Source organism: Schistocerca americana, chromosome 3 (genome assembly GCF_021461395.2).
Source record: "Schistocerca americana isolate TAMUIC-IGC-003095 chromosome 3, iqSchAmer2.1, whole genome shotgun sequence".
Lineage (NCBI taxonomy): Eukaryota > Metazoa > Arthropoda > Insecta > Orthoptera > Acrididae > Schistocerca > Schistocerca americana.
In genome coordinates, this window is record NC_060121.1 from 875,290,026 (window position 1) to 875,310,657 (window position 20,632).

Genomic DNA, 20,632 nt, shown 5'->3' on the forward strand with positions numbered 1-20,632 from the left:
AGAAACCTTTTTCGAATGTTTCTCCAGCAGCTGACAGTTGATGGTTGGAGTGCTGATAACACTGTTACAGATAGGCTGTGTAATCCGGTTACGTTGGCCGCTGGTGCAGCGTATATGTCGATCGTGATAGACCCTTCTGCATCGACTACGACCTGAAGATGGTGCACTGAAGAGCCGAAACTGGTAGCTACACAATAAATACGATCATAAGGACGGTTGTAGGCGTTTCATCTTCTTAAAATTTGCAAGAAACTCCTGCGTGCGCTCACAGCCAATGCAGCTGATGTGCGGGATAACGGTGCGAAACAAGACGTGGGTCAGCTTCACAGCGTCGACAACTGGGCCCTTAAGCTGTCGCTCCACCTACCGTTGGACTGCCCACTGGAGTTGGATAACCTGATGGCAGACATCCTATACCTACAGAGAAGGTCGGCACAGTCGCTAGACTTATTCGAGAAGACAGAAGACCCCCTGAAAAGAAACAGTCGGACGTTGGGACACACAGCTCACTGGTGCAACAGAGACCAGTGGCGAAACCTGCTACATATTTACAAAGTGCCGGTATGTAACAGAGAGAAGCAAGGAAAACACGGGAAAACAAAAGTGCCTGAGGTGAAATAAAGGCCGATCCGAAGATGAGAGAAACAATAAAAAGGTTTATTCTCCGCCAGACTTTGAGAGAAACTGACATAGCGAAGATCTGCCGGCTGCAATAGAGAATCATTCCAGGCGACCATACGTGCTGCAAATGGGAAGTCCACTGATATGAGCGACTTTGACAACTGGAATATCTTAAGGCCCGATGCCCCAGAGTAGCGATCTCGCAAACGGAGATGCTGGTTGGCTGTTCGCTTACTACTGTCCCGAACATCTCTAGAAAGTGGTTGGAGTATGGTTAAACTAAGAATAGGCAACAAGTTGTTGAACGTCCACCCCTTATCAGAGAACCTAGAGGTCAGACACTTGCCGGTTCTGTAAAGCAACAGAAGTGGCGATTTGTGCCGGATCTGACGAGAGCGTGTTAACGCTAGTAGAAGCAGCACAAGTGTTTCGGAGCTCTGTCCAGCGCACGGGAGTGAACACGGGGCTTCGCAGCAGACGACGACCACGTGTCGCCCATGTTGACCCAATGACACGGTCAGTTAAGATTGCAGCGGCCACGGGATCATCCCGCACTGTACCGCGGATCAAGGGAAACGAGTCACCTGGTAGTTTATTGTTACAGCAGGTCGGCGGTCGTATCGAGATATGTCGTCAACAAGGCGAACGACTGTTCGAAACATGAACCGCTCCATGGACGGGATTCAAAGCGACCTGTGGTAGTGATCAAAGGCATCATGAGACCTGTGAACTAGGTGTACATTATTACGGACCAGCTACATTCCTTGAAGCTTAATGTGTTCCCTGACGACGATGGCGTCTTCCAGCACGATAACACTCTGTCTCACAAAGCTTGAATGGTGCCCCAGAAGCTCGATGGCCACGGTAGTGTATTCTTGAGCTTCACAGCTGATATTTACGAGAACCACCACAGGTGCAGTAAGGACCATTTATGACGTCACGACCTGTCTCGTTTAGTAAACGTCACTGTGACTGGCAACAGTTACCGTAACGAATCCTCTCCATTCAGTCATGGTGCTGGCACAATTCTGTGGTGATCTGTTATGAAGATTGTTGACAGTGTCACCTGATGGCGTTCGTTGATAGAAACCGGACGTGGCAAAGTAAATGTACCTTCATACAGCTGTGGTCGTTCGTGTTAATAACACGACAGTGTGCCTACGTGATATGTTGGCCACAAGATTCGCCTGATGGGATCCAATACGAGACACCTCCGCTCCGACAAATCAGCGGCGCGTAGTTTTCGAGAACTGCGCCACTTGGGCGCAGACGTCCCGCTGCCACGTATCTCGAGAAACGTGACGACTGCATGTCTCGCGCAGTCGCTGCTGTCCTGGTTTCCAAAGATGGAACACAACGCTTTTAAGCGGCCAGCAATTACGTTGTGGCTCGTCAGTGCGTCGTAAAGCTCAGCGGGTCCACCGACTGCGGTATTAAATAATAATTTCTCTATAATTTTTCAGACTATGTTTTAGTCTCGTTTTACTTGTTTTCGGGTCCATTTTCATACTTGCTGTATTAAGTGCATCCATTCATTGTGTATGTTCATGATCTGCAAAACCGTTTTACGGCCCTTTCTTAATGCTTCCATGGGCGTATAATGACGAAGCCTGTAAAATTTGTCTTTGTTACACAGGGCTGTAGAGAGAGGGCATGCATAATAAAATGAGTAGTGTGTTCCGCGTTAGTCCCTGTTGCAATTGTCGCATAACATTTTCGTCACACTAAAGCAACGGCTGCGAGAAACTGGTACTTCAGCGACTTTGTTTGGATTCTCGAGTGTAGTAGCCTACTCGACGGACGCGCCTCGTTCTCGACTTTGAGTAAATAGCTCGTCCTTCGTCACATAGATGACGCATTTGCCCAAGCTATGGGGTCCTGTAGAACACACGTCAGAGCCCATTCTGTCTCCGCCGCGTACGTACCGTCAAGTGGGAGTTTCGAAAGTCATCCGGCCTTAAAATTTATTTCGCATGCAAACGTAACTTTACGGGGATTGGTTTCTTGTCAGAACAATATCTGCTACGCCCATGTACACTACCTAGATACTTGTGATAGGAATAGGGAAACACCCTGTGTTTTTTTTTTATTATCTTTGGAGATACACAGCTACAACACACAAGTGCTTCAAGATTTTTATCTTTTAATGATTCGAAAAGCAAGGACAGGAAGATATTTTCTGGATATCCCAGTAGAACAACAAGCTATTAGATCAACGACGATTTGTATAAAATGTGTTGCATAGAGACGGGAGTACTTGCTGGAAGCTTAGTGGGTACTGACTTCAGCGGTGAACATTACAGCAAAAAGACTGAAATCATCTGTCTGCAACAAAACAAACGAAATTGCTTTTAACCGGTCGGTTCTCCTTATTTGCAGAACACGGTATTTGTGACTAATCTTTCACTAATTCTGCTGGTTAATGAATTCCACCTTTAAATGCATGGCCACGTAAGGATAGCGTTTGCTTTAAACTGTTACCGAAATATAAGTTAGAAGGGCTGTTTGGTGGCGTTTGAGAGTTCTCTGTGTATTAATAGTGAGCAGGAGACAACATTTAACCTTATGACTCGGTGTAAACGTGCATCCTACAAGGTCTAGTAACGACGCGGCGCCGGCCACTGTGGCCGAGCGGTTCTAGGCGCTTCAGTCCGAAACCGCGCTGCTGCTACGGTCGCAGGTTCGAATCCTGCCTCGGGCATGGATGTGTGTGATGTCCTTAGGTTAGTTAGGTTTTGTTGTTGTTGTTGTTGTTGTTGTGGTTGTTGTGGTCTTCAGTCCTGAGACTGGTTTGATGCAGCTCTCCATGCTACTCTATCCTGTGCAAGCTTCTTCATCTCCCAGTAACTACTGCAACCCACATCCTTCTGAATCTCCTTAGTGTATTCGTCTCTTGGTCTTCCTCTACGGTTTTTACCCTCCACGCTGCCCTCCAATACTAAATTGGTGATCTCTTGATGCCTCAGAACATGTCCTACCAACCGATCCCTTCTTCTATTCAAGTTGTGCCACAAACTCCTCTTCAATACCTCCTCATTAGTTATGTGATCTATCCATCTAATCTTCAGCATTCTTCTGTAGCACCGCATTTCGAAAGCTTCTATTCTCTTCTTGTCCAAACTAGTTATCGTCCATGTTTCACTTCCATACATGTCTACACTCCATACAAATACTTTCAGAAACGGCTGACTGACACTTAAATCTACACTCGATGTTAACAAATTTCTCTTCTGTAGAAACGCTTTCCTTGCCATTGCCAGTCTACATTTTATATCCTCTCTACTTCGACCATCATCAGTTATTTTGCTCCCCAAATACCAAAACTCCTTTACAACTTTAAGCGTCTCATTTCCTAACCTAATTCCCGCAGCATCACCCGATTTAATTCAACTACATTCCATTATCCTCGTATTGCTTTTGTTAATGTTCATCTTATACCCTCCTTTCAAGACACTATCCATTCCGTTCAACTGCTCTTCCAGGTCCTTTGCTGCCTCTGACAGAACTACAATATAATCGGCGAACCTCAAAGTTTTTATTTCTTCTCCATGGATTTTAATACTTACTCCGTATTTTCTTTTGTTTCGTTTACTGCTTGCTCAATATACAGATTGAATAACATCAGGGAGAGGCTAAAAACCCTGTCTCACTCCCTTCCCAACCACTGCTTCCCTTTCCTGCCCCTCGACTCTTATAACTGCCATCTGGTTTCTGCACAAATTGTAAATAGCCTTTCGCTCCCTGTATTTTACCCCTGCCACCTAGTTAGGTTTAAGTAGTTCTAAGTTCTAGGGGACTGATGACGTCAGATGTTAAGTCCCATAGTGCTTAGAGCCATTTTTGTAACGATGCGGTGGCCACCACAGTGTTGGCGACTCTGCCTACACGGGCTCTCTGGTTGGCCACTGCAGAAGTGCGTGCTAGGAGAGCGCAGTGCGTGCGTGCTGCCTGGCACTGGCGAGTAAGACGTCCACCCACTTGTTGCGCGCTCTCTGCGGTTCCGTAATTGCGGCTCGCCCGCCACCTGCTGGCCCAGCAGCAGTTGAGTGGTTTGCGCCGCGTTGCGTCAGTCAGCTGTTCGCCCCACGGCCGCTAACGTCAGCGTGCAAATCTGGAGGAGACTGCAGCGCAGGAATGCGCCGCCTGCCGCCACGACTTCACTCAAACAGGTTCGTCCTCTGGCAGGAGCGATCGACCTGGAGGAAATCTGCGTCACCGCAGCAAGGCCTCCTTCCTGACGGAACCATCCTTGTGTAGCCCGGTAGAGGTGCAACCACACAAGGTCTAATTTCTGGGATCCTCAGAAAAAGTATTCCTAGCTTCTTAGTAAATGGGCGAACACTTTATTACGATGAAATACAGTTCAGTCAATTGCACAGGGTGACCCATGAGGAATTGTCAATATTCAAGGATACGATAGGAATCGTCATTCGAATCCAAAAAATCTAGTTACTACAGGCTCTACAGTGCGTAACGTAAGAGCGTATGTTTACTAGACATTTTTAGTTCGAACGAGAGTTGTCATATTCCTCAATACTGACCATTCCTGCTGGGATTCACGGAAAGGTTACATCGGCATCCCTAACAACAGAACACTGATAAAAGGAAATGAGTAATAATGCTAAAAAGGTCTTTGCACTTGATCTAAAATCGTGTATCGTAGATCTTCTCGAACACTAGCGTTGAGCAATATTTATTGCAAAGTAATCACTGATTCCAGAATGAGACTTTCACTGTGCAACGGAGTGAGCGGAGTGTGCGCTGATATGAAACTTTCTGGCAGATTTAAACTGTGTGCCGGACCGAGACTCGAACTCTGGACTTTTGCCTTTCGCGGACAAGTGCTCTAGCATCTGAGCTACCCAAGCACGACTCACGCCCCGTACTCACAGCTTCACTTTTGCCAGTACCTCGTCTCCTACCTTCCATACTTTACAGAAGCTTTCCTACGAAAGGGACGTGAGTCGTGCTTTGGTAGCTCAGATAGTAGAGCACTTGCCCGCGAAAGGCAAAGGTCCCGAGTTCGAGTCTCGGTCCGGCACACAATTTTAATCTGCCAGGAAGTTTGATATCAGAGCACACATCGCTGCAGAGTGAAAATCTCTTTCTGGAAACATCTCCCAGGCTGTGGCTAAGCCATGTCTCCGCAATATCCTTTCTTTCAGGAGTGCTAGTTCTGCAAGGTTCGCAGGAGCGCTTCTGCAAAGTTTGGAAGGTAGGAGACGAAGTACTGGCAGAAGTAAAGCTGTGAGAACGGGGCGTGAGTCGTACTTGGGTAGCTCAGATGGTAGAGCACAAAAGGCAAAGGTCCCGAGTTCGAGTCTCGGTCCGGCACACAGTTTTAATTTGCCAGGAAGTTTGTTAATCACTGATTGCCGACCACTGCGGCCGAGTGATTCTAGGCGCTTCTGTCCGGAACCGCGCTGTTGCTACGGTCGCAGGTTCGAATCCTGTCTCAGGCAGGTATGTGTGTGATGTCCTTAGATTAGTTAGGTTTAAGTAGATCTAAGTCTAGGGGACTGATGACCTCAGATGTTAAGTCCCATAGTGCTTAGAGCCATTTCAATCACTGATTTTCGTGATGAAATCACGACAAAGTTGGAGAACTTTGCTTAGATTGGTTACTTGATGGGGGGGAAGGGTACCAAACGGCGAGGTCATCGGTGCCGTCGGGTTTCGGAAGCATGGGGAAGGAAGTTTGCCGTGCCCATTCAAAGGAACCATCCCAGCATTTGCCTGAAGCGATTTAGGAAAAGCACAGAAAACCTTAAACCAGGATGGCCGGACACGGGTTTGAACAGTCGTCATCCCGAATGCGAGTCCAGTGTGCTAACCACTGCGCCACCTCGCTCGGTTTACTTTGCTTACATCGATTCATTAATGGCATGTGGAAGAATTTTCTGCGGCAATTAAATAGAGCCAAAGTCGGCATTACATAGGAACGTGCTGTAAGAACGATGTCCGGTGTATATCCTCACACTTCAGGTAGACGACTGTTTAAAAAACTAACCAGACTTACGACAGTTTTACTATACATTTACTGTTTCATGAAGCGTGTCGTGAAGAACCAATAACAGTTTGGAAATAATAGCCGCATTCACACACGTAAGTGTAACACCTCAAATAGAAATAGTGTCCCCTAAAACCACCTTGGTCTTGTGCAGAAAAGGAAAGAAACAAAGTATGCTCACACAAAAATTTGGGAGTTAAACGTGCCGATGGATCAAGTTTTAGAAGCGAATCCAGTGTTTTGTGCCTTACAAAACTTTATACTCCACAGATAAAGTTCTGAACTGATGATGTGCCTCCGCGTGGCTGGATTACATTTAGTTAAATTTTATTGTACATAAAGATGGAAGTAACAGTCTAATTATGAAAATGATCCACGTACAGGCATGTTTTCACAGAGAAAATGTATTTGTCAATCTACTGACTCGTTCCACATCATAACGAGTTGTCGTAAATATGATCCACGTAACAGGTAGCTGACGAACTACTGAGCGAATGGTTGTCCTGGGTAGAAGGCCAGCCAGGCGGCTGAGCAGCCGGTCGTCAGACAACCCTCGATGCCCGCCACGCGGCGCAAGCAACCGGCATCATTCCCGTATCGAACGACAAACATATATTCGGAACTGATCGTGTTACTGTGCCCTGTGCCCAGATCATCTTCGACCTTATGATGTAACATTTTTCATAGGAAATAAGAGTAATACGTACCGTAAATTTGTGTGTTAGTTCTAATTTCCCCCTACTACACAAATAGTTCGAGCTGTTTATATATACACGTTTTCAGTCGACACTGGTTTTGGCCATAATCAGAAATTTCAACGGGAGATGGAGGGATCTTTAAAGTTTTGCTGGCATACGCTCAAGTGAAGCGAAGCAGTGGTTGAGAAGGGAGTGAGACAGGACTGTAGCCTATTCCCGACGTTATTCAATCTGTATATTGAGCAACCAGTAATGGAAACAAAACAAAAACTTTGGAGTAGCAATTAAAGTCGAGGGAGAAGAAATAAAAACTTTGAGGTTTGCGGATGACGTAATTCTGTCAGAGACAGCAAAGGACGTGGAAGAGCAGTTGAACGGAATGGACAGTTTCTTGAAAGGAGGATGTAAGATGAACATCAACAAAGGCAAAATGAGGATAATGGAATGTAGCCGAATTAAATCGGTTGATGCTGAGGGAATTAGATTAGGAAATGAGACACTCAAAGTAGTAGATGAGTTTTGCTATTAGGGAAGCAAAATAACTGATGATGGTCGAAATAGGGAGTATATAAAATGTAGACTGTCGCCGACGGCAAGGAAAGCGTTTCTGAAAAAGAGAAATTTGTTAACCTCGAATATAGATTTAAGTGTCAGGAAGTATTTTCCGAAAGTATTTGTATGGAGTGTAGCCATGTATGGAAGTGAAACATGGACGATACACAGTTTAGACAAGAAGAGAATAGAAGCTTTCGAAATGTGGCGCTTCGCCGGCCGAAGTGGCCGAGCGGTTCTAGGCGCTTCAGTTTGGAATCGCGCGACCTCTACGGTCGTAGGTTCGAATCCTGTCTCGGGCATGGATGTGTGTGATGTCCTTAGGTTAGTTAAGTTTAAGTAGTTCCAAGTTCCAGGTTCTAGGGGACTGATGACCTCAACTATTAAGTCCCATAGTGCTCAGAGGCATTTCAACAGTTTTGTGGAGCTTCAGAAGAATGTTGAAGACGAGATGGGCGATCGCGTAACTAATGAGGTGGTACTGAACAGATTTGTGGAGAAGAGAAATTTGTGGTACAACCTAACCGAAAGAAAGGATCGGTTGGTAGGAGGCATTCTGAGGCATCAAGGGATCAACAATTTAGTACTAGAGGAAAGCGTGGAGGGGGGGGGGGATAAAAGTCGTAGAGGGAGACCAAGACATGAATACGGAAAGCAGATTCAGAGGGATGTGGGCTGCAGTAGTTACTCAGAGATCATGAGGCTTGCACATGATAGAGTAGCATGGAGACCTGCATCAAACCATTCTTTGCGCTTTAGACACAACGACACGCTGAAGTGGCATAAAGAACAATTTTGAATAGCGTCGACGACGTGTTTAGTCGTGGTGAACCACAGAACAGATAGGAGGGAATGAGACTGGATTCGCGGTAGACAGAATCTCCGACCACGAGATCGACTTGAGTGCACCGCGAGCAGTCGACGATGATTGATGAACACTTTTCCTGGCAAAACTTCTATCAAACATCCGTTGGCCGAAGAACCCCGAAATACGTCACGAAGAGCGGCGTCTCCCGCGCGCTCCGATGTGATTTGCAGGGCACGCACGCTGTCGTTGGATCGAACCGCTTGTGGGAAGCGTGTTGGTGGCGAGTCTGGGGCCGTCCCTAGTGGAACGCTAGGAGTTTGTGCCCTGCCGCGTTGTCACCTTGAGAACGGCTATAGCTCTTGTCTTCAGTAATACAGCAACTAGAGAGAGAGAGAGAGAGAGAGAGAGAGAGAGAGAGAGAGAGAGAGAGGGGGGGGGGGGGAGGGAGGGGGTGTTCCGACTTAATTGAGCAGCGGTCTGACCCGGAATGCAGCCGCGGAGTAAATGTCAGGCGGCAGCGTCGGCTTCTGTAGGCGGGGCAAGCTGCTGGCAACTAGCTCCTGCTGCCAGCTGCGGTCCACCGTGGCCTTGCCGGCAACATACCGCGGACACGCCCACCCACAGCACACGACGGCACGCATCGCTTCAGCCCGCACCTTAACCGTGAACGTGCGCCCCGTGCTCGCCACACTTACCTCGTACACTTTGTCCTGGGACGGTGCAGTCTCAGTCTACTTACGGAGAGATCGACACGGCGTTCTTCGGGCAGTTGTTAATTAACTCCGTCTGCGCTCTCCCTTGCCGAAACACACTGCCCGGGATGTGAAAGATTTTAAAAAATTTTTTGTGCCATCTTCTGGTTAAATAAATGTTACAAACGGTTTCTACTATTTAGCAAGTCGTCATCTTCATATGTATCTAAGAACAGGCCAGAATCGGCTCTCACAATGAAAACACTGTTGTGACTGAAGAATGCAGTTAACTACGTAGCAGTAGAAAATTAGAAACTTTAACTAGCAAATAACAACTAAAAAAGTAGAGTTTTTAAAGTGGATTGTGAGACATGCAGTTCTCAAAAGGAAAAGCAGTGAAAAAAATTACATGATTGGAGTTGTAGGTAAGTTAGAGTACACTAAAAGCGTGTTAAATGACGACCCTATTAGAGTACAGAGATCAGTTTGATTCTGTTAGTTTTAGTATTGTACTGTCCCTGTTTTGTTTATTCTTGAACACACAACCTGCCGACGATTTTCTAAGGCGTCGAAACAGGCTATGATACAATTTGTGTGACCTAAACCTGAAATACAGTACAGGCCATTTGGACTGGAACGCCATGAAAACGCCAAGTTAGCATGAAGTGCGTGCGGATGGTGAGGGCAGACTAAATGGGCGTAGCGCCATCATCCTGTGCCTTCGGAAACATCACGCAGCGAGTTTCCCTTTCAGAAAATTCGTTTGGATGCTTGGTACCTGTGCGGTTTTACTAGTAATAAGCCTTCTTCAGACAGTACATTTATGTTGCGTTTCGGAACTAGAAATCTGTTTTCAAGGCCCACATATGCTACAATTTACCACACGTCAGTAAATGAAAGGCACAGTTTTAGAGAAAAGTTAGTGGCTGGTTACCCCTCAAATGGCCAGAAAATGTTCGTCTTCCGCATTGGTGAAAAGCTCCCAAGTGTCCATCGAATGATTCAGTGTTTATGACTCTGTTGCACGACTCAAAAGACGAAATATTTAATTTGTAATTCAACATGTATTAAAGTAGCATATGTCGTATTTTTTTTATGTAAACAGATGGACTAAATTAAAAATTTTTCGTTGAAGCGCCCGGTTAAAAAAAAATTACCTTCTTGCGTGCTTATTACCGTGCTGAGGAGACTTGAATTACTGGTTTACGCACCAGACACATCTGCTAGCTTTCTTTCGGAGTCCTCTTTCTCCGCTCGTTGCTTCGCCCCCTGGGGTCAACCTCTTCTAGTTGATGTCTGAGCAGACGCGGCCATCGATACCTTGGAGGGAAGCTGTCGGCAGCTCGAAGCAACGCCGGCGCGGCACGCTAGCGAGTCGCACGGCTTTCCACGCGGGGCGGCTGAGCTGAGTCGCGGCGTGGCGACAGGGAAAGCGGTTTCCCAGGAAAAACAGCGGAGAAACCGCCCGCCGTCTGGGAGTCTCGTCTGCCCTGTCCCGTCCTTCCCCTCTGTGCTCCTCTCCCACGCTTCTTACTCTCTGTTTCTCGTGTGTGTGTGTGTGTGTGTGTGTGTGTGTGTGTGTGTTCCCGCCGAGTTCATTCGTTTAAACAACATGCTTTCTTTCTTTTCTAATTAAGACCTTTATTAAATCACTGCAATGCAAGGAGACTTCTCGCCGTTAAATAGCTGTTGCTCTAAAGATCCGTACGCAAAGACTGGAACCATGCACAGGTCACACTAATATTCAAGAAAGGTAGTAGGAGTAATCCACTAAATTACAGGCCCATACCGTTAACGTCGATATGCAGCAGGATTCTAGAACATATATTGTGTTCAAGCATTATGAATTATCTTAAAGAGAACGGTTTATTGACACACAGTCAACATGGGTTTAGAAAACATCGTTCCTGTGAAACACAACTAGCTCTTTATTCACATGAAGTGTTGAGTGCTATTGACAAGGGATTTCAGATCGATTCCGTATTTCTGGATTTCCGGAAGGCTTTTGACACTGTGCCACACAAGCGGCTCGTAGTAAAATTGCATGCTTATGGAATATCGTCTGAGCTATGTGACTGGATCTTTGATTTTCTGTCAGAGGGGTCACAGTTCGTAGTAATTGACGGAAAGTCATCTAGTAAAACAGAAGTGATTTCTGCCGTTCCCCAAGGCAGTGTTATAGGCCCTTTGCTGTACCTTATCTATATAAACGATTTGGGAGACAATCTGAGCAGCCGTCTTCGGTTGTTTGCAAATGACGATTTAGAAGAAATAACGGAATGATGCAAAAAGTGGCAGTTGACCTTCAATAACGAAAAGTGTGAGGTCATCCACATGAGTGAGTGCTGAAAGGAAAGCGTTAAACTTCGGTTACACGATAAATCAGTCTAATCTAAAAGCCGTAAATTCAAGTAAATACCTAGGTATTACGATCACGAACAATTTAAATTGGAATGAATACACAGAAAATGTTGTCGGGAAGGCTAACCAAAGACTGCGTTTCATTAGCAGGACATTTAGAAAATGTAACAGATCTACTACGGAGACTGCCTACACTACGCTTGTCCGTCCTCATTTAGAATACTGTTGCGCGGTGTGGGATCCTTACCAGATAGGACTGACAGAGTACATCGAAAAAGTTCAAAGAAAGGCAGCACGTTTTGTATTAGCGCGAAATATGCGAGAGAGTGTCACAGAAATGATACAGGATTTGGGATGGACATCATTAAAAGAAAGGCGTTTTTCGTTGTGACGGAATCTTCCCACGAAATTCCAGTCACCAAACTTCTCCTCCGAATGCTAAAATATTTTGTTGACACCGACTTACATAGGGAGGAACGATCAACAAAATAAAATAAAGGAAATCAGAACTCGTACGGAAAGATATAGGTGTTCATTCTTCCCGCGCGCTATACGAGAATGGAATAATAGAGAATTGTGAGGGTGGTTCGATGAACCCTCTGCCAGGCACTTAAATGTGATTTGCAGAGTATCGATGTAGATGTAAAATAATAAACTAGTATTGTTATGAGTATGTACGTGTAATACTATTTATTAACAGTTGATCTCTAGGTGGCGTCCGTCGAAAGTAATGATTTCACGCTACATGATTCCTAGACATATCGTAATGATGTACAATTATTCAATTTACAGTCTGTTAAACACTATTTTTACTCATAAGTATATGCTTAAAAAGTAAATATCAGGAAGGCAAAACAGTATGGTAGTGCTTTTGGTAATTAATCAGTTGTGACTTTCGGCAGCCAGAAATTGAATTTTAATGCAAAATCATTAACAAAAACCTCAGCGATCTGATGAGAGATGTAAGTTGGCAGTTACCAGAAGAGAGAGGAGAATAGGCAAAGTGGTCAGGGGACGAAATGGTGGGCGTCACATATAGTTAGGCGAAATTGCGAGAAATGGAGCAAGAAAGTTCTTTGCTAAATTGGAAGAGAGAATAAATTAACGACACGGTGACGTGACATTAAAGGACATACAGGGACAACGTGGATGCGTTGGTGGTGGTCCAGAGAAGTTCGCTTTGCCATGTACCAGTGTTTACACCATGAAGAAAGTGATGGAGAGAAGTTATTTGCAATTCCCCCCCTTGTGTTGTGTGATGACCATAGTTATGTCAGTTCTCAGATCCACAGACTAACGTTCGATTCCTAGCAGATCCTAGCATCTTTTCTGATGTTTAGCGTAAAATAAAGCTTGAACCTTGACTCTGAATCCATGTTCAACTCAAGTTCCATCCCGTAACTGGTACGATTCATCAGGACCTTGCTTGGTAAAGCACTGCCGGTGTTGAAACCAACCTTCATTTTGATGACAGCATTACTTCCCTTTCTCCTTTCTTGTGCCAAAGGCAACTTAGAGTGGTTGATTACCTCTGTTTCAGGGTCGTTCCTTTCGTGTGGGGGCTCAAATGGTCATTCTTTTTCTGTCTCCTAGCATTAACTAAACATGTCTGGTAAATACAAATTCGCAGCTTTTCGCTCCGTAAGCCCCACACGTAATTTACGGACGGAGTGCGAGCAGACGTCTGGTAGTAAACTGCCCGTCCACTGTCAGTGCCACTCGCCATACGTGAGGGGACAGCTAAAGCCCGGAAGACACTTGCGCGCTTATAAGCTGCAGCAGTTAGCAGCACCTCACTCATAGCTTGATCTATAATCTGTCCAGCGGTCGTATCGAATACAAACGTGCTGGCTTCTGCAGAGTACGAGAGAGTGAAGAACTGAAACACAACAGTAGAAAAGGTCAGTGAAAAGTGTGCCGCATTCCAGCGCGCCACGACAGCACACGAGAGATCTACATCTAGAACCACATTCTGCCAATCACTCAGTGCGTGGCAAAGGGTGCTTCTTAAGGTAGTGTATGTAAAGTTTTCTTTCCCTTGTACTCGCGGATGTAGCGTAGGAAGAGAGACTGCTTTTGCGAACTGCCATTTGCCTGCGCCATCCCTACAGGACGGACATGAAGGCAGATGAAGGATGTTCGCAGTCACTGCACTGAAAAAGGTTTCTCGAAGTTTCCTAAGCGGACCCTCGCGAAGTGTAGGGCGCCTATCTCAAGAGCGCCCGCCAGTGCGCTTCCCCATTCATGTCGCCCTCTCCTCTCACTCAAGCAAACCGTGACCTTAGCCGCCCTTCATATGTGCTCAGTCCCCCCTGTTAGTCCGACCTGTACGGGTCCCACGTACTTTCATGCAGGATCTCTTATAGACAAACTGCGTTTTCAGAATGAGATTTTCACTCTGCAGCAGAGTGTGCGCTGATATGAAACTTTCTGGCAGATTAAAACTGTGTGCCGGACCGAGACTCGAACTCGGGACCTTTGCCTTTCGCGGGCAAGTGCTCCACCATCTGTGGGGCCGGGGCATGAGTCGTGCTTCGGTAGCTCAGATGGGGGAGCACTTGCCCAGGAAAGTCAAAGGTCCCGAGTTCGAGTCTCGGTCCGGCACACAGTTTTAATCTGCCAGGAAGTTTCAAACTGCGTTTTCCCACTGTCCTACCAACGAAACGTATCCTGCCATTTGCTTTAGCTGCAATTCAGCCCCTGTCGTCATTATGCTGCAAACCTCTAAGCACTGCTACTCCCTATCTCATTGTAAATCATTAATCCTATAGTCTAAGGATATACTTCTATATTTTCTGAACAGCACACCTCAATATTACTGTAAGTAAGGCGCTAGTTTTGGTACCGGACTGACAATTTGTCGAGGTTTAACGGTATATCAATTCAATTGTTTACCGGACAGAAATTCCTCGTGGACAACTTCATCACTGGTGGAAAACCAGAGATCGCAACTGATAATATCCGCCTAGTCGTACTGTGTGTAACGTGGAGAGCAGGTTCCTAGTACACTCGCCTGGGACACGCCAGTCATCGTCTATGTGGACCACTCTCCATCCAGAACAGTGTGCGTCCTACATGTTACTAAATTTTCGATGCAGTCACATTCCTGAGGGATGTGCAACCATTTATACACTCCTGGAAATTGAAATAAGAACACCGTGAATTCATTGTCCCAGGAAGGGGAAACTTTATTGACACATTCCTGGGGTCAGATACATCACATGATCACACTGACAGAACCACAGGCACATAGACATAGGCAACAGAGCACGCACAATGTCGGCACTAGTACAGTGTATATCCACCTTTCGCAGCAATGCAGGCTGCTATTCTCCCATGGAGACGATCGTAGAGATGCTGGATGTAGTCCTGTGGAACGGCTTGCCATGCCATTTCCACCTGGCGCCTCAGTTGGACCAGCGTTCGTGCTGGACGTGCAGACCGCGTGAGACGATGCTTCATCCAGTCCCAAACATGCTCAATGGGGGACAGATCCGGAGATCTTGCTGGCCAGGGTAGTTGACTTACACCTTCTAGAGCACGTTGGGTGGCACGGGATACATGCGGACGTTCATTGTCCTGTTGGAACAGCAAGTTCCCTTGCCGGTCTAGGAATGGTAGAACGATGGGTTCGATGACGGTTTGGATGTACCGTGCACTATTCAGTGTCCCCTCGACGATCACCAGTGGTGTACGGCCAGTGTAGGAGATCGCTCCTCACACCATGATGCCGGGTGTTGGCCCTGTGTGCCTCGGTCGTATGCAGTCCTGATTGTGGCGCTCACCTGCACGGCGCCAAACACGCATACGACCATCATTGGCACCAAGGCAGAAGCGATTCTCATCGCTGAAGACGACACGTCTCCATTCGTCCCTCCATTCACGCCTGTCGAGACACCACTGGAGGCGGGCTGCACGATGTTGGGGCGTGAGCGGAAGACGGCCTAACGGTGTGCGGGACCGTAGCCCAGCTTCATGGAGACGGTTGCGAATGGTCCTCGCCGATACCCCAGGAGCAACAGTGTCCCTAATTTGCTGGGAAGTGGCGGTGCGGTCCCCTACGGCACTGTGTAGGATCCTACGGTCTTGGCGTGCATCCGTGCGTCGCTGCCGTCCGGTCCCAGGTCGACGGGCACGTGCACCTTCCGCCGACCACTGGCGACAACATCGATGTACTGTGGAGACCTCACGCCCCACGTGTTGAGCAATTCGGCGGTACGTCCACCCGGCCTCCCGCATGCCCACTATACGCCCTCGCTCAAAGTCCGTCAACTGCACATACGGTTGACGTCCACGCTGTCGCGGCATGCTACCAGTGTTACAGACTGCGATGGAGCTCCGTATGTCACGACAAACTGGCTGACACTGACGGTGGCGGTGCACAATGCTGCGCAGCTAGCGCCATTCGACGGCCAACACCGCGGTTCCTGGTGTGTCCGCTGTGCCGTGCGTGTGATCATTGCTTGTACAGCCCTCTCGCAGTGTCTGGAGCAAGTATGGCGGGTCTGACACACCGGTGTCAATGTGTTCTTTTTTCCATTTCCAGGAGTGTACATTTTTTTTACACTGTATCGATTTGGTACTGAATGAAAGGTTTTGGAAACTGTATAAACATCAGTCAACTTAGTTTCCTCTACCTATAACACTGACGACAATATTATGTGTGTCTCGCACGATTGATATTTTCGGAACCGATAGTGATTTCCGGAAAGTACTTTTTTTTACGTCTTCGTCTGTTGGAACAGGGAACACCGCGTTGCGCGTTGATTGACACTAGTCGTAACACCAACACTACACGCTGCAAGCAGTGCCATTTCTACGAAGAGAACACGCGTACCTCAGTAAATTCGCCCGCTGCTCTGTACCTGCATCCCTTTCACCGGGCTCGATTCTGTTGCCGAGCGTCACCTACGAGGCAAACTTGAATGCTGTGCTGGCGCCTATCACACGTCAGGCCTATGGCGGGTCCTCTGGTCTCTGATGAAGAGCTGGTCGTACACAGTCAAGTAACGATGTGACGGCTTTGTCTGCCGGTGTGTTCTGATCGGTCAAGACAGGCAGGACTTGGTGTACAGTACGGTCACAGCTGTTACCGCTATTGTTCAACGTCGAAGCAGTTACGAAGTAAGCGAAAAAAATGTTCGGAAATTAAAATAAAATTGCGACGGTGACAGATAGCAATTATAATGTTTGAGGACGATATGGCCCTTCCGACCGGATGTATGGTAGAATGGTTCAAATGGCTCTGAGCACTATGGGACTTAACAGCTATGGTCATCAGTCCCCTAGAACTTAGAACTACTTAAATCTAACTAACCTAAGGACAGCACACAACACCCAGTAATCACGAGGCAGAGAAAATCCCTGACCCCGCCGGGAATCGAACCCGGGAAGGTGTATGGTAGACAAGAGAGCTGCAGTAAGGAGTGGGCACAGTATACTTAGCACAGAATATGGTTTACGGGTAAAGACGAAGGTCACGAAGTGTAATAGACTGTAACTACTTGCAATTGTTTATACGAAGCAACATTTCAAAGAATGGTCGAAGAAAGGAAGTTATCAGAAAAAGACTGGCATGGGCGCGCACGCGCGCACGCACACACACCCACACACCCCCCCCCCCCCCCACTCCCCCCCCCCCACACACACGCACTCACACACACACACACACACACACACACACACACACACACACACACACAGACACAGAGAGAGAGAGAGAGAGAGAGAGAGAGAGAGAGAGAGACGCTAGCGCGTGCGCGAAAAACAGAGAACACCTGAGGAAAGAAGTCTGTGGATAGGCAATTCAAGGAGGGGCGGGATAGTCGGACTTGAGTACCGCAACAACGAGAAGTTAACTGGCGCTGGTAGGGGCAGTAGTGGGGAAAAAGCAGTGGGGGTTGACAGAGGCTAGAATATGCGAATATAGAATGTATAGGGTGGAGCAGTGACGCAGAGGTGAAATATCAGCTCAAGATTTGCCAAGGTGGACAGCATTTAAGCATCGGAAGAGTGACTAATGAAACACGTGTGATGTGTCATTCAGCAGGTATGCTTTACACAGATGTTAGACAAGTCGCGAGGCATCTTATGCGCGCCCGGCTGCCTTCCGCCCCTCCCATGCCGCACCTGCACAGAGCGCTGTAGCCGTGATGTGATGCCGTGTGTTGCGCGCGCGCACTGAGTCAGCTCTCTGACGTCTGGACAAGCGGACACTTGGTGCTGGCTGGGATGGGCGGCTTACGTCCTCTGCCGCAAACGGCTTCGCAACGTCACAACCACTCAGGACTTGATATTTCGTGTACCCGGTGGTACTACACTCCCATCTGTACTGTGCACACGCACCTTACGGTGCGTGGCGGGGAGCATTCCGTACCGCTCTTTCTTCCTCCTGTCCTGTTCCATACACGGAAGGGGCGCAGGAATAACGACTCCTGCTAAGCATGCGTGTGAGCTCGAATGTCTCTAGGTTTTAACCTCATCGTGTTTTCGTGACACACATGTAGGAGGATTTAGTATATTGATCCAATCTTTAAGCGACGTGCGCTCTCGGAACTTCGACAATAAAACTCTCCGTGACGCACGGCGCTTCTCTTGTGGCGCCTGCCTCTGGAGGTTAATCGGCGTCTTCGTGACGCATTCGCGGCTGCTGAACGAACCCGTGACAAAACGCACTGCTCTTCTTTGGTGCTCTTCTGTTTCTTGTATCCGTCCTATCTGGTGACCAATTACTAATACTACTGTTTCGATCGCACGACAGTTCTGTAAGATAATCCCTCCATGGGAGGATTACACATACTGAGTATTCTCGCAAAGAATGTAACCTAACCATCAGGCGTTCTTACGATTACTTTTATATGGGTCTTCCACGTTACATTACTGCCTACATACAGACGCAGATATTTAATGGACATTACTGTTACCAGTGACAGTTATGCAATAGTCTTCGAAAACGATAAGGTTAGGTTAGTGTTGTTTAACGTCCCGTCGACAACGAGGTCATTAGAGACGGAGCGCAAGCTCGGGTTAGGGAAGGATGGGGAAGGAAATCGGCCGTGCCCTTTCAAAGGAGCCATCCCGGCATTTGCCTGAAACGATTTAGGGAAATTACGGAAAACCTAAATCAGGATGGCTGGAGACGGGATTGAACCGTCGTCCTCCCGAATGCGAGTCCAGTGTGCTAACCACTGCGCCACCTCACTCGGTAAGAAAACGATAAGGCTGTTTCCGTCTGTTTATGTACAATGCGGTAAATTTATGTTGATGATGAACTACCAGTCCCTGTGTCTATCCTCTTTTTGGATTTCACTGAAATTTGCTATCGTTGTGACTTGTTTGCATCTGACATCATCATCCACTAACAGCGTCGTGCAGCTTCCGATGTTATGTAGTCGAGTTAAAAATCACCATGCACCGTCAAAATCAAATTTACTACAGCCTACTGATCACGAAAACTGAGAGCAATAGAGCACAATAACTGCTGTAATACACTCAAGCGCCAAAGAGACTGGTACAGGCACGCGTATTGAAATACAGAGATATATAAACAGGCAGAATACAGCGCTGCTGTCGGCAACGCCTATATGAGACAAAAAGTGTCTGGCGCAGTTGTTAGATCGGTCACTGCTGCTACAATGGCAGGTTATCAATATTTAAGTGAGTTTGAACGTGGTGTTACGGTCGACATACGCGCGATGGGACACAGCATCTCCGAGGTAGCGATGAAGTGGGGATTTTCCTGTACGACCATTTCACGAGTGTACCATGAATATCAGGAACCCTGTAAAATATCAAATCTCCAACATCGCTGCGGCCGGAAAAAGATCCTGCAAGAACGGGACCAAAGACGACTGAAGAGAATCGTTCAACGTGACAGAAGTGCAAACGTTCTGCAAATTGCTGCAGATTTCAACGGCTGGGCCGAAGGCCCACTGGTGTACCCTTGATGGCTGCACGACACAGAGCTTCACGCCTTGCTTGGGCCCGTCAGCACCGGCATTGGTCTGTCGATGACCAGAATCCTGTTGCCTGGTCGGACGAGTCTCGTTTCAAAATGTGTCGAGCGGATGGGAGTGTACGGCTATGGAGGCAACATCATGAATCCATGGATCCGGCATGTCAACAGGGGACTGATCAAGCTGGTGGAGGCTCCGTAATGGTGTGGAGCGTGTGCAATTGTAGTGCTATGGGACCCGTGACACGTCTAGATAAGACTCTGACAGGTGACACGTAAATAAGCATCCTATCTGATCACCTGCATCCATTCATGCACACTGTGCATTCCGACGGACTTGGGCAGTTCCGGCAGGACAATGCGACACCCCTCACGTCCAGAATTGCTACAGAGTGGCTCCAGGAACACTCTTCTGAGTTCAAACACTTTCAAAATGGTTCAAATGGCTCTGAGCACTATGGGACTTAACATCTATGGTCATCAGTCCCCTAGAACTTAGAACTACTTAAACCTAACTAACCTAAGGACATCACACAACACCCACTCATCACGAGGCAGAGAAAATCCCTGACCCCGCCGGGAATCGAACCCGGGCGCGGGAAGCGAGAACGCTACACAAACACTTTCGCTGGCCACCAAACTCCCCAGACATGAACATCATCAAACATATCTGGGACGCCGTGCAACATGCTGTTCAGGAGAAATCTCCACCCCCTCTTACTGTTTCGAATGTATGGACAGCCATCCAGGATTCATGGTGTCTGTTCCCTCCACTACTACTTCAGACATTAGTCGAGTCCATGGCACGTCGTGGTGGGGCACTTCTGCGTGCTGGCGAGGGCCCTACACGGTATTAGGCAGGTGTACCAGTTTCTTTGGCTCTCCAGTGTATGCACGAAGGTCACACCACTGATGCTGGAACAGCAATAACGGAAT

At 47.4% G+C, this 20,632-nt stretch overlaps 1 long non-coding RNA gene across 1 annotated transcript in view; it reads left to right on the forward strand.

Moving 5' to 3' along the window:
• LOC124607379 overlaps positions 1-20,632 on the forward strand; it is a 392,833-nt gene that overhangs the window by 285,364 nt on the left and 86,837 nt on the right. The window lies entirely within an intron of this gene.